Raw genomic sequence first — 14500 nt, 5'->3', positions numbered from 1 at the left:
AAAAATCGTCGCCAGCAGGAGGAATCACAGGTTTCGCAGCAGCTTTGGCCAGGGAGATGCAGGGCACTCAGCAGCCTGGTCTTTCTCCTCTTCCTCCTCCTCCTCTTCCTCTTACTTCTCCTCCAGGCCGCTGTAGTACTCCTCGTCGTCAGAGTCGGAGTCATCATCTTTGAAGGTCACGTTGAGTTTGGTCAGGGAAGTCCAGCGCCGGAGGGGGCCTAGCTCATCTACCCAGGAGCACTGTGGGCCCGAGAGGCTGGTGGTGCCCCCTGACCCTGAGGCCCCCGTGGAGGAGCCTGGGACGTGGGGCTTGGTGCTGCTCTTGCCATGACTGCCCTTCTCCTTGGCGTGTTGCTTGAAGTCGGGCTGAATGGCAGATCCGAGAGGACTGGTCCCCTCAGGGACAGAAGCTGAAGCCCATGCTGGCTCCTGGGGAGTTGCAGCAGCGGGGTGGCACCCTTTACTCTCCTCAATGATGGTCTTGCGCTTGAGGGACAATGATGGGGGAGCGTGCTCCTGAGAGCCAGGTGGCACCTACAGGGCCAGGCTGCCATCTTCCATTGGTTTTGCTGGAAGAACAGATGGGTTTTGCTTCTGTATGGCCACCATCTGGCCTGCAGGGTGCCTGCCCTGACGTGACCCTTGGGGTCCCCATCACTTGGTGTGACGCTCAGGACACCTCCAGCCTTCTGGCCACAGAAGGAAAAGTGCTTGCAGCCTGGGCCATGGGAATGACGGGGACACTTCTGGTTCTTCCTGCAAGGCCCCACATGCTGGACACTCCTTGAGCCCCCCTCCTCACTCTCTCATCTCTGGGGACTGCTGGCACCAACTCAGGACCCCATCACCTACCCCACCTGAAATCCTGGGCCCTAACAGTGTATTGGCTGAGTTACCCGCATCTGAGTCCCTCCTGAATTGTAGGAAGGGAACTGAGCCTAAGATGATGGGGGTGAGAGCTGGGCTGTGGGGCAGACATGGAGTCTGGTTCAGGCCCTCAGGGACAGGGAATGCAGTTTCTAAAGAGGTGGCAGGAGTGCCCTGTGTTATCTGCCCCTGGGCCACTGTGCCTTTCCTGGTGAGATTGGGCTGTCACTGCTTCTGTCCCATGAGCACCAGGGTAGGCAGTACCTAGAAGCACAGTGGGGCCTCCCCAGTGCCTGAACAACCTGCGCCTGGGCCCCCACTGCCAGCCTCTAGAGCTGGGACAGACCCATCTCTGCTCTTCATGGGGACCCAGGCGCTCAGGTCCTTGATGGCAGCAGCAGCAGGGACGAGTACGGGGACCCCTGCCCACCAGAGCCCAGAGGCCAGTGCTGCTCCGGATCCTGCTGACTTCTGTTTGCTCAAGGCTAAGACTGCAGAGCCCACACTCAGCTGCACTTGGCTTCTGCCGCGGGGGCCCCCAGCGCCTGCCTCTGCACCCACCCTGCTCACAGGAGTGGACTCAGCCCCACAACTGGGCTCAGGGCACCTGGGCCTTCCAGGGGTCCTCAGATGGCTGAAGGAGATCCAGTGCCAGCTGGACCATCCCGCAGGAGGATCCAGGGAAGCTGCCCGAGGCCCCACCAGGCCATGCTGTCAGAAGCTCCTGAAAGCAGAACTGCTGAGCCTGGGGAGGTCAAGGAGGACTAGGAAGAGGTGAGACCCTGGGCAGGGCTGCCAGGGCTGGCACTCCCACTACTGACTCCCCCAAGGGAGCATGGGATGGGGCCGTGTGCTGGATTCACCTTCAGGAGGCAGGAGGCACTGGAGCTTCCCCAACTCACGCATGGAGGCCCGCAGCTGCCTGATGGCCGCATCCTCGCTCAGTGACCAAGCCTGCTTCAGGGTCACCTGCAGGAACTCCCGGATGTGGTCCCTGGACATCTTCAGCAGGCACTCTAGACATGGGGGCGGGCATCAGGCTAGGTGGAGCCCTAGGGATGGTGCAGCCACCATGGCTGCTCCAATCCTTGTTCCTGCTCCAAACCCTGACCCTGGCCCTGTCCCCCACTTGCTGGCCCTGAGGCTCAGCCTCAGCTTGGACCACCCTCAGCAGGACAGGGCCTGCCAGGTCTGCACAGCAGGCTCCCTCTTGTGTCTGCTGGGCCTGGGGAAGCTCAGCCCTGCTCAGAGTCACAGGACACCAGGTCAAGAGAGCCAGGCACTGGGAAAGGAACACATGCAGGGACTCCTGAATGTGGTCCCGGGACATCTTCAACACAGGCTCTAGACATGGTGGTGGGTGTCAGGCTGGGAGGTGCCATAGGGATGGCACAGCCACCATGGCTGCTCCATCCCTGTCCCTGCACCAGACATGGGCTGCAGACCCCCTTGGACACCCATGAGTGTCAAGCACTAGATGAGACTGATCAGGGGCCACTTTTCCTGGGCAATGACCTTGGCCACTTCTCCCAGTGGACTTTTGAGTTTTTGGGGTTGGAAATGAAATGGGATTTGCAATGCCCCCTAAGCTGACCAAGAACTCAGAAAACTCGTCCCTCCCCCAGGTTCTGCTCACCCAGGCCAAGTATGAGACCCCCCCAAGTCCTCCATCCCCAGCACCATGGCCTCTGATGGCCCTGAGGACTTACTTCGATGGACCTTGAGGACAGTGTATACCATGATGGTGAGTACGTGCGTGCCCTCAAGGATGTAGATGTCCCACATCCTAAGTGCCAGGGGGAACAGCAACTGGGGACAGAGGCATTGGAGGACCCCGTGTGTCAGGGCCTCAGCAGGGCCCACAGTGGGTGGGTGTGCAGTGTTATAGGGCATCCTAGCTGTGCCCTAGAAGCCCAGAGAGAAAGAGCACCAAGACCTATCCAGGACCCCGGGGCCACCCAGACTGCTCTGCACACTTTGGAAGCCACACTGGAGATGCCAGACACACCAGGGACCTGGGGGATGGGTCAGCCCTTGGGCTGTGCTGACACCAGCCTCTGCCACTGGGGGTCCATGGATCTCCTGCCTCTCACTGTAGGGCTCTGGCCTTTGCCAGGCTCTCAGGATGGGTCCTGGTGGGACCTGTCCCCTCCTTGCTGTCCCTGAGGCTCAGCCTCAGCTTGGACCACCTTTAGCAGGGCAGGGCCTGCCTGGTCTGCACAGCAGGCTCCCTCCTATGTCTGCTGGGGCTGGGGGGGCTCAGCCCTGATCAGAGTCACAGGCCACCAGTACAAGAGAGCCAGATACTGGGCAGGAGCTTCCCTGGGCAAGGGGTCCCCGGGGCACTTACCCCATCCAGGAAACCCTGGATGCACCAGTGCACGGTGTAGTCCTCCAGGTACACACCCTTCTTCTCCTAAGAAGAGGCAGAGGGGGCTCAGGGCCCAGGGCCCAGGCCTGACTCCCTCTAATCTGTGCCCTGTGGCAGAGCCCCTGGGTGCAGGAAGCCCAGCAGCAGGTGCATCCCCTCTCCCAGCCATGCAGATTCCTGAAGGGACACAGGTCCCTCAGTCCACTCTGCCCTGGGGACAGCGTTTCCCTTCAATCTACGCAAACTCTGGGGGACCAAGTGCAGGAAATCAAACCAGCACCCAAGCTGCCGCAGTCTCCAGTAACCAAGAAAAGCCTTGGTGAGGATGTAGCCTCCCCTGGCCCAGGAAGCAGTCAGGACCCCTCTCTGTCCTCCCCTCCCTGAACGCAGAGCCCCCGAGAGGAGAAAGGAGATGTTTACTTACCAGGTGTTTCTCCAGGGAGGGCAGCACGCGATGCATGATATCTCTCAGGTGGTGCTTGAATCACTCCAGTTTTGGGGTCTGGTGTGTAGAAATCTGAGTAATAGCAACCCCCCAGTCCTCATTCAGGGTGTATTCCCAAGAAAGCTGGAGAGCCAAAGGCTTGGGGTGGGGTCTTTCTGAACACGGAGGGTCAGGGGAGGCTCTAACAGGCAGGGGAGCATCAGGGGAAGGGGGGTACAGTTGACAGCCCAGGGCAGTGTGCCTTAGTTGACTGCTGGGCTGACTGCAGTCACACTGGGTGCCTAAGGGCCATCTGGTCACTTGAGGTGTGGAGGGGTCACCATAGAATGGATGCTCCTTCTGCAGGTGTGTGGCTCACTGGGTGGAAGTCTCGGTAGAGAGATGTAAAGCAGTAAGGCCAGTACGGACCTAAGGGTCATTTGTCAAAGACAAGGCACAGGACCTTTGTGTGATGGCAAGTGAGGGGTATGGCTTGGTATTGGGCCCTCTGCCGGCCCTGGCTTCTAAGGAAGTATTCTGAGGGAGACTGCCCTATGCACGCAGCAGCCAGCGAGGGACAATGTCCCAGTCACTTGTCTGCATGCCCATCCCTGCACTTGCACGGACCACGCCCACCACACCCATCACCCACCATGCATCGAGTGCTGGCTGTCCCCCATGAGCTGGACTAGGGCCCAGAAGGCATCCTCTTCACTCAGCCACATCAGCAGCAGGGCTGCCACATGGCTTCCAGCCCAATTCCTGGAAGAACACAAAACACATCAGAGGGACTTCTCCAGCTGGGATGATCTCACATGGCAAAGGTGACCTCTCCTGGGAGGGCTGAGCGTTACCACCAGGCCCCACTGCTGCCCCTTGGGTGTCAGGATCTCAGGGACTGGAGCACATGCCAGCTCTCAAAGTTCCTGGAGAGAATCCTGCAGGGTCTGAGCGCAGGCTGTGCAGGGTTAAGAAGAGGTATGAGCCCCACCCCAGATGTCAGGAAGGGGAAGACTGTTGTGGGAGTGCAGACTGCACACCCGTGATGGCCTCTGGAGCTCTCTGCTGCACAGGTGCCCTGCTGGGCCCCACTGCAGACGTGAGGAAGAAGCACCATAGTAAGGCCTGCCTGGGCCAGAACAGAGCCCAGCCCAGGAGAAGGCTTCCGTTCTGCCCCCAGAATTGAGGTTGGGGCCAAGGAGGCCATGAGCCTGAACTCTACCCCTCAGTCTCTGCCTTGTGGATTAGAGAGGCCCCCTCAACACAGGCTGGGATCTCTGTGACCAAGGGTGCCCTGCAGGGACTGCCGGGATAGCACCTGCGATATGATCCCAGAATATTCACGGGGTTGTACATCGAATATGTGAGGAGCACCTCGAATAAGGAGCGTTGTCTGGAAGAGAAAGGACAGAGGCTATCCGTGTGGCTCTGCCTAACACAGCCTGACAGCTACACGCAGGGCCCGTGATACTCTGCTCATGAGCAGTGACATCATCAGGGCACCTGCATGTTGTCCACCGTGTGGGTGAGTGCTGCCTGCAGGGACACCAACATCTCCCAGGGTGCAGTCATGTGCAGTTTCATTTCCCCAGGTGGGAGTTCATTGCACAGGTGAGCGTTCCACTGTGGGAGGTGCAGTCCCGTGGGTCTAAGCCATGGAGAGTCAGCCTCCCATGCACGTTCAGCCTGGTAGGGAGCAGCTCCTGTGGCCTATGTGTTCCCCATGAGCCTCTGTGGCCAAACTCCCCACCTCCCCCAGCCCGTGGCCACCACTGCCCTGTTGTGTGTCCCAGGGTTTGGCCTCTTGCAGATGTCCTGTGAGTGGATCATAGCGGGTGTAGCCTTTGAGGGACACATCCTCTCTTAGTAGAATGCACCTGAGATGCATCCAGGTGAGCCCAGGGCCGAGCCTCGTCCTGCCTCTCACTGAATCCCATTCTCGGATTCAGCTGTGACATGGGTTGCTTATCCGTGTCCCCATTGAGCATCATGCAGTCCAGTGACTGTGAACACAACCCTGAATCCTGGGTGAGGGTTTTCTGTGCGCTCAGCTGTTCTGGTGGTTGTGTAAATGTGCGTGTGTGCTGGGGGTTCGTGTGGAATGTGTGTGTTTCTCATTGTGAGAAATGGCCCTGGGTGCTGCCGGTGGCCTGGGCGCTGTGCTCTGTTCCTGCAATGAACCAGAGTGGTGCTCACCTCACATTGTCCCCAGCACCCGGGGTCCTCAGTGGTCTTAGTTCCCCCATTCTCACAGCTGTGCACTGGTGCCCCGTTGTGCTTTAGGTGCTAAGTGTGTGTTCATGCGTTGAGTAGAATTGTGTGTGCCATCATGCAGGGGCCCTCCTAAGCCTTGGCCTGTGTCAGGGTAGGGAACCCTGATTTGCTTTCTTGTTATTTAGATTTACAAACTTCATTTTATATATTTTGTAAATACTGTCTCCCCTTGTGTTCCTTTTCATTTCATTCCCACCAAAGTGTCTTTGGGAAAGCAAACTGTTCAGTATAAATAGAAGGCCATGGATCCATTTTTTTCTGTCCTAGAGCAATTACGCTTTAGGTTTGAGCCCAAGTCTCTCCTAGGACCCCATGTGTACCAGGACCCTTGTACCTCCCTCCCCCGGGACCCCTGCAGCCCAGAGGCCTCACTTGGCTCCGTATCTCTCTCGAAACATGATGTGACTTCTGAACGTGCGTGCTACCTCTTCATCGATCTGTTGGACTTGATCTGAGCACAACCTGGCCCGTTCCTTCATCTCCTGCAGGACAGGGCCGAGGGGGAGGGGCCAGCCTCAGGACGAGCCAACCCCCACTGTCACACAAGCACCCCAAAGCCACATCAGCTCTTCTGGTTGGCAGGGAGAGTTTTTCTGGGGGCAGCTCATTCCCCTGATCCAGGGAGGGTCAGGGGTTCCCCACTCACCTTAGTGTCCACGCCACCCCCAGTGCCCAGCAGAGGGGCCACTGCGGACCCGCTACAGTCAGCCTGAGGCCAGGGGCTCTGCCAATGTCCTTCTGTGCTACCTCTGCCTTCCCAGAGCAGGAGAGACCCAATCAGGCCTCCGAACCTCCTCACTGGGCTCTCAGGCCCCACAGGACAGGAGTCAGCCTCACCCTGACCAGGCTTCAGGGCTGCCCCCTGCAGGAGAGCCCCAGCTCCATCAAGAGAGTGGACACCCTTCTTGGACTTGGAGCTGGCCCCAGGGGCATCCCCCACTTGAAGACTTGGGCGAGGGCGGGGCTGGCGGCTCAGTTGCTCCTTGCTCCCTGATGTCAGCCAGGGAGGTGACAGTCAGCCCGGGGCCAGCCCTCTGATGGATCAGCCCTCATTCCCAGAAGCAGTTGAGAGCTGACTCTGACCGATGGAACCAGCAGGCCAGGTGGGGGCTGGGTGAGCTGAGGCCAGGCCAGGCATGAGAAGGCCCAGGTGAGGGCAGGGCCCGGTGAGCATAAGAAACACGCAAGCAGGTGTGGGGAGGGCCGTTAGGGACAGAGCCAGCTGAGGGCCCTAGCACACAGGACTTCCACCTCATTCCAGGCCTTCTCTATGCATTCAGAACCCAGCACAATGGCACTGGGCAGTCCTGGGCCTAGAGGCAAGGTGGAACCACAGGGATGAGGGCTGTGGCCCTGACCGGATCCTTGTGTCCAGGCCCATTTGTGTGTGGGGAGACATGGAGGAGGCCTCTGGGGAGACATGGATGAGGCAGAGGGGAGGGCCGGGTAGGGGCCCCAACCGAATGACCACTCCTCCTTGGCATTACTTGTCCACCACGCGGGAGCCTTGGGCTCCTGACCAGGCCTGAGCAGGCCGGGCTGCCTCGGGTTGCGTGCAGAGCCATACCTCGAATTTGCCAGGGTTCTGGGCCTTCCTGGTATCCACGGAGAGCATCATGGCCCACACCTTGCCGCGCACCTGGGTGGGGATGCCTTTCTCAATTCTCCAGTGGAACTACAGGAGAGAGGAGGCTCTGGTGAGACCCGCCCCAGGCCCTCTGTTCAGGGGGAGCGTAGGGTGAGGCAGCAGGAAGGGGAGCCCTGGGCTCTGTGCTGTGTCCCCAGATCTGCCTGGACCTGGGCCTCCTGACCCAACAGTGAGAGGAGGGCCGAGGGCTCAGTGCAGTCTCTGTTGTGTGCTCACTGCCCCCACAGGGCACCAGGAACTGTGCCTGCCCTGCATCTGGGAGTGGCCCCAGGGGAGACTTTGGATCTTCTACTGCGACAGTTTCTTGGGTGTAAGGGCATTGGGCTGAGATGACCTGTGTCCTTTCAGGGCAGGACAGTTGTGTCTGAGAGGCACAGCGATGGGCACCATCCATTGTAGCTCTGCCCCCAGTGGTCCCCAGGGGCCCTCAGGTCCAGGCACCTTCTCACTGCTGTGGTACTTGGTGAAATTTCGCAGCATCTTGTTCCATTTTTGCAGTCGGCGGCCCTCCTGATGTTTACGCTGGGAATGGAGACAGGATGGTGTGAGCCCAGCAGTGTCCTCTGGAGAGGCCACGGATGCAGCTCAGGAGGCTGTGGACAACTCAGCTGGGAGGAGCCAGCAAAGGGGCAGACCACGGCACCCAGACCTTCCAACTAGGGGAGCCTCAGGGGCTTGGGCTCTGCCTACAGGACAAGCCATCCTCAAGCTAGTCCCATCTCATCCAGCAAGTGGGCCATAGTGGCCCACAGGCGGGGACCCCAGAGCTGCAGGCCTACACTGGGGCATGTGGGCCTCAACAGATCTTCTGGGGACTGCTGTCCCTGGAGGACCATATGGCACTCCCCTAACCACTGCCCATACCCAGAGGCCTGCTAGTTCTGCCTCCTAGTTGAAGAGTCCATGGCCAAGGTCAGCTTACCCCTTGCATTGCCAGGCATCCAGGCCTGGGTGGCTTCTGCTTACTGAAAGGCAAGAGAGAGAACACCATGAGAATGGGCACTGAATCTCGCACGGTCCACTTCCCAGCAAGGCTGGGACAGGACCTGTGTCCTCCTCACCCTGCTGAGGCACAGCCCAGGGCACAGAGAAGGGCAGGGAGGGGGCAGCCATGCTGCAGGCAGACACCCAGCAGGGGCTGGACCGTGAGCACAGGGAGCCCAGGGCCAGGCAGGAGCCCTTGCTGCCAGTGCTGTGAGTGTGCAGCTGGGGCTCAAGGCACCTGGGACCACCACACCCCCAGGGTCCCCTGCACCCACCCTCCCCACCATGTACTGGCCACCTGAGTTGCCTGATTCCCACCTCACCCTCCTCTGTCAGCCGGAACTGTGGCCATCTCTCCACCACTCGGCTCCTGCTTTTTCTCCAGGTTCTGGCACAACATGGAGGCAGAAACCCCTATCCCCGAGCTAAGTTGGGCTACTGAGTCACGCCAGAGATGGCCTGAGACGGATCCATGCCTCTAGGTCACCGGAGCCCACCTTCCAGCCACGGGGCCTCTCTCTCTGACATCTGTGGGAACAGCCTCCAAGTCTGCCTCCTGCCCCCAGGCCCACTCCTCCCAGCATAGACCCAGGGGCCGGGCCCTCCGCTGCAAACCCCTCTGCCCCGGTCTGTACTGGGGAAGTCTGCAGGCAGGTTCGGAGCCTTGAGGTCACACCCCTGGCCGTCCCTCAGGCCAGTTCTTTAAGCCTTTAGCTTGGCTCCTGAGACCCAAGTACCTCCTGGACAACTGCCCACCTTCTAGGATGGTGCACCAACCCTGTGGACATAGCTCTGGAATGCTGATGGCCTGGTTGTGTCCCCTAGGAGCAGGGCAGGACCCTCAAGCCACCCCCTCTACTTAGCATGAACAGAGGCCTCAGAAGCAGAGTGCCCCGTGTTTGCCCCATGTCCAGCTCTGTCCCTGCCTACAGTTTTTTTTTTTTTTTTGACAGGCAGAGTGGACAGTGAGAGAGAGAGACAGAGAGAAAGGTCTTCCTTTTGCCGTTGGTTCACCCTCCAATGGCTGCTGTGGCCAGCGTGCTGCAGCCAGCGCACTGCGCTGATCCGATGGCAGGAGCCAGGTGCTTCTCCTGGTCTCCCATGGGGTGCAGGGCCCAAGGACTTGGGCCATCCTCCACTGCACTCCCTGGCCACAGCAGAGAGCTGGCCTGGAAGAGGGGCAACCGGGACAGAATCCGGTGCCCCGACTGGGACTAGAACCCAGTGTGCCGGCACCGCAAGGCAGAGGATTAGCCTAGTGAACCATGGCACCGGCCCCTGCCTTCAGTTTTGATTCACTCACTGGGTCATCAGCTCTGGCCACACGCTGACCAGTGCCTGTACTGTGACAACAGATTGGATCAAGGAGGGGGCCTGGGGACAGGTGTGCTACCTAATGGCAGGGTTTCTGACCCTGGTCCCTCCCCTGGGTGTATCATAGTGCAATGGACTCACTGCAGGAATCTAAGTTTGTCTGGGACGAGCGCTCCACTCTCATCATCCTCTTCTCCCAGATGAAACTGGGCCTCTTTATGGGGACCCTGCAGGGAGAGTGGACCCAGGTGAGAAGCCTGGGTCTCAGTCACTGGGGGACCTGAGCCACCCTCCCCATGTCCCCAGGGAGGCAGGGTCTGGCTCTCACAGGCACAGTGCTTGAGGCAGGGCCCCACCTCCTCCCCCAGCACCCTGGCCTGTACCTGCTCATGTTTCGTGATGATCGCTGCTTGCTCCTGGCCCCTGCCGGACCTCAGGGTGTCCATATCCAATCTGTAAGACACACACACTTGTGCGCTAGCACAGGGAGCCCACGGGAACTGCTGCCCCGAGGGCTGTCCCCCTGGTCAGAGGGGGGACAGTCACACAGCCAGGTGGGCGGGCACCTGGTGGTCAGGTCCCAGGAGGATGACTTATGCAGAGCACAGGGACTAGGGATGGTTGGGGAAGGACAGCCCCCACATTGTCTCCCCTGCCCTCAGAAAGGATGCTCCTCCCCCAGCCTGGCATCCATGTGTACTCCAGGGAGCCCAAGTCTAAGGGTCTCCCTGGCCTGCTCCCAGCCCCCGCATCTCTAGGGCTCTCAGAGGTGGACTCACTGCCCCACCTAACACCAGCTGATCTGACACAGACTCACACCAAGGCCCATTCGACACTGATGCCCAGCAGAGCGGGAGGAATGAGACGACTGTATACACGCTTTGCACACAGGGGCCCACTGAGAGCTCAGTCACATCACTCATGGAACCTGGCATGGGAGACCAGTGCCACCCACCTGGCGTGACCTTCCCCACGTCACAGCTCATGCAGAGAGCAAGTCCCACGCACCTCCATCGAGAATCCATTCAATTCTATCAAATGTGCCTCCTGCCTACACTACCAACACCTGGTCAGTTGGGCAGTAGATGCACTACTGACCACTGGTTGCCGACAACCCAGAGTGCACAGTTCTCACTGACTGTGACATAATGGGGCTGCCAGCCAATCCCAAGTGATGCACAGCTGTGGCATGGGTCAGGGTCCTCATATCGGCTTCATCAAAAGTCACCAAAAATGGAGCCTGTGTTCTCCCTAGGCCCGAGGTGAAGAGGGCAGGGCTCTGGCAGAACTGCCCCAGAACCAGGGGTGCCAGGGCCTTCTGCCACCTGCCATAACGGTCCCAAGTCCCAGGCAACCTGCACCTTCTGCCCCTCCTTTATTCCTCTGCAATGTTATTGCAGCACAACTGTGAAGGTCTCTATTTGAACACTAGGTGGCACAGCGAGCCTCACATAGACCTGTTCCACACTCGGGGGCTGCCCCTGCAATGACCTGAATGGAGACTCCCAGGGCTGCAGCCTCCTGTCCTACCACAGGCCCCACCCCAGCACTGCTAACCCCTGCTGACACCCCCTGCTCTGTTCCAGCCCCTCTTCCCAGGAGTTGTAGGAGGTGGACACAGGGGGTCCTCCTGGGATGGAGGGCAGGGAAGCCACCCGCTGAGCACCACCTGCATAGGACCTCAAGCCAGTGTGGCCGACTGTCCAGAGCAGGAGCCAGGGCCCTGTCCTGACACTGACCAGGGCTTCAGGCACAGAGCGCTGAGAACTCCTGGGCACCAGCTCCTGAGCCGCATGCTGGTAACACCTGGCTGTCTTCTACTGTGGGGTGCGCATGTATTTCTCTATGCATCATACATGTGTGCCCAAGATGGGTGTGCTCCAGGCCTCCCCTGGGACTAGAAGCTCCGTGCCTGAAGCACCCGGTCCTTGTCACTGTCACCTCATGGCATGCAGGCTACCCCTCATGGCATGCAGGCCCTCAACTCCACACCGAATGTATGAGAATGCCATGTTTTTCAATTTATTGGTATTTATTTGCATTCTACTGTTTGCTAGCAAGTCTGCAGGGCAGGGAGACTAAAGAGAAACTGCCCATGTCCGTGACCTTCAGGTGATGAGGCGAGCAAGGTTGCTGTGAGGACTAGAAAGAAACTGACAGGCAAGACAATGCCATGGCCACGTGGCTTTAAGGGGTGCAGGGAGGCCTCCTGCCCCCGTGTCTGGGGAGAAGTTTCTCCAGGGGTTGGTGAGTGCTGCGTCAAGGTAGGGCAGGACAGCAGAGGGGAACACTTGGGTGGGTTCCTGGGCACAAGAGGGGCCCCTTGCAATGAGGAAGTGGAACAGAGAGTGCTGTGGTGCATGTGCAGGGGATGGGGACGCTGGACTCTGTGGTACCGGGCAGGCTGCAGATGAGACTTGGGTTGTCACTGCCCTGACCATGATGGGGTGAGCAGGAGAGGCTGTCCTGGGGCCTGAGACAGGGCAGGGAGGGGCTGGAGACAGGTGTATTTTTTTTTCCTTATCCACCTCCAGGGTCCTGACAGAGGAGGAGATGGCCAACAGGTGGGATCGTCACCTGACAGTAGGGGACAGAAGCCACGTTGCAGAGGTGAGTTCATCCCTCCCCCCGGGCGTCCTCCATGCTGGGCCAGGTTGGCAGGGGCTGTGCAGCCAGCTGCCTTGTCACCCAGAGCAGGATTCATCCAGGAGCCTCCTAAACCCATCAGCCTGGGGCCATCGTCTCAGCCTCACCAGTGAGTACTGTACTGAGGGCAACAGGAGTTCTTGAAGGAGTGTAGATTCCTGCCTTGCCATGGGGCTGTGCCCACTGCAAGCCCACCTCCACTGTACCAAAGCAGCCCAGCAAGGCTTGGTGGGAAAATGGGGGGACACTTGGTGCCATCTCAGTGTAGCCTGCATGCCATGAGGTGACAGTGACAAGGACCGGGTACTTCAGGCGTGGAGCTTCTAGTCCTGGGGGAGGCCTGGAGCACACCCATCTTGGGCACACATGTGTGATGCACACAGAGAAATACATGCACACCCCACAGTAGAAGACAGCTCCCCCCCCCGGAGTAGGCAGTGAGGATGCAGCAGGAAGGCAGCCTAAGCTGGAACCCTTGAGGCTGGGCCAACCCTGCTGGGGTCCCTGGGCTCTGCAGAGCCCGTGGTGACCATGAGCAGCCCAGGGGCTGGAAGGGCTGAGCTGCTGCTGGCAGTGACCCCTGCATCCCTCAGGGGTGTGTGTCCCGGAGAACAGCACCCCGGGTAGCTGCGGGCCTGTGACTGTTCCTGCCCGATGCGTGCTGTCCCTGTCCTTATGGTCAGCAGCAGCTTGGTGTTACCAGCATGCGGCTCAGGAGCTGGTGCCCAGGAGTTCTCAGTGCTCTGTGCCTGAAGCCCTGGTCAGTGTCAGGACAGGGCCCTGGCTCCTGCTCTGGAAAGTCTGGGCCACACCGGCTTGAGGTCCTATGCAGGTGGTGCTCAGCGGGTGGCTTCCCTGCCCTCCATCCCAGGAGGACCCCCTGTGTCCACCTCCTACAACTCCTGGGAAGAGGGGCTGGAACAGAGCAGGGGGGGTTAGCAGGGGTTGGGAGTGCTGGGGTGGGGCCTGTGGTAGGACAGGAGGCTGCAGCCCTGGGAGTCTCCGTTCAGGTCATTGCAGGGGCAGCCCCCGAGTGTGGGGACCTCAGGAAGAAGGACTGGCCATGATGGGGCTCCCTGTGCCACCTTGTGTTCATAGAAAAAGGCCTTCACAGTTGGGCTGTAATAAAATGGCAGAGGAAGAAATGAGGGGCAGGAAGTGCAGGTTGCCTGGGACTTGGGACCATTACGGCAGGTGGCAGAGGGCCCTGGCACCCCTGGTTCTGGGGCAGTTCTGCCAGAGCCCTGCCCTCTTCACCTGGGCCCTGGGGAGAACACAGGCCCCACTTCTGGTGACCTTTAATGAAGCCAGGGCTGAGGACCCTGACCCATGCCACAACAGAGCCACTTGGGATTGACTGGCCAGCTTCTGTGATGTTACGGTCACTGAGGATGCGCACTCTGGGCTGGGAGGCGACTAGTGTCCAGTAGTGCATCTACTGCCCAACTGACCAGCTGTTGGTAGCGTAGGCAGGAGGCACATTTGATAGAATTGAATGGATTCTCGACGGATGTGAGTGGGACTGGATCTCCGCATGACCTGTGATGCGGGGAAGGTCACGCCAGGTGGGTGGCACTGGTCTCCCATGCCAGGTTCCATGAGTGATGTGGCTGAGCTCTCAGTGGGCCCCTGTGTGCAAAGCATGTATACAGTCATCCCATTCCTCCCGCTGTGCTGGGCATCAGTGTCGAATGGGCCTTGGTGTGATTCTGTGTCAGACACGGGTTCAAGACTAGGTGTCAGATCAGCTGGTATTAGGTGGGGCAGTGAGTCCACCTCTGAGAGCCCCAGAGATGCGGGGACTGGGAGCGGGCCAGGGAGACCCTTAGACTTGGACTCCCTGGAGTACATATGGATGCCAGGCTGGGGGAGGAGCATCCTTTCTGAGGGCAGGGGAGACAATGTGGGGGCTGTCCTTCCCCAACCATCCCTAGTCCCTGTGCTCTGCATAAGTCATCCTCCTGGGACCCAG

At 59.5% G+C, this 14500-nt stretch overlaps 1 protein-coding gene and 1 long non-coding RNA gene across 2 annotated transcripts in view; both read left to right on the top strand.

Annotated features, from left to right (window-relative positions):
• LOC149122138 (beta-microseminoprotein-like) overlaps window positions 1-14500 on the top strand; it is a 449968-nt gene that overhangs the window by 79895 nt on the left and 355573 nt on the right. The gene's annotated exons all lie outside the window — the stretch shown is intronic.
• Window positions 1463-13948, top strand: LOC149122143 (uncharacterized). Its single transcript, XR_016221371.1, has 3 exons — window positions 1463-1641; window positions 2493-2611; window positions 12417-13948. It is a non-coding gene; the product is annotated as an uncharacterized LOC149122143 (long non-coding RNA).

Source organism: Oryctolagus cuniculus, chromosome 15, assembly GCF_051225735.1.
Source record: "Oryctolagus cuniculus isolate XC-2025 breed Fujian yellow rabbit chromosome 15, ASM5122573v1, whole genome shotgun sequence".
Classification (NCBI taxonomy): Eukaryota; Metazoa; Chordata; class Mammalia; order Lagomorpha; family Leporidae; genus Oryctolagus; species Oryctolagus cuniculus.
This window is presented reverse-complemented; position numbering and strand designations above follow the sequence as displayed.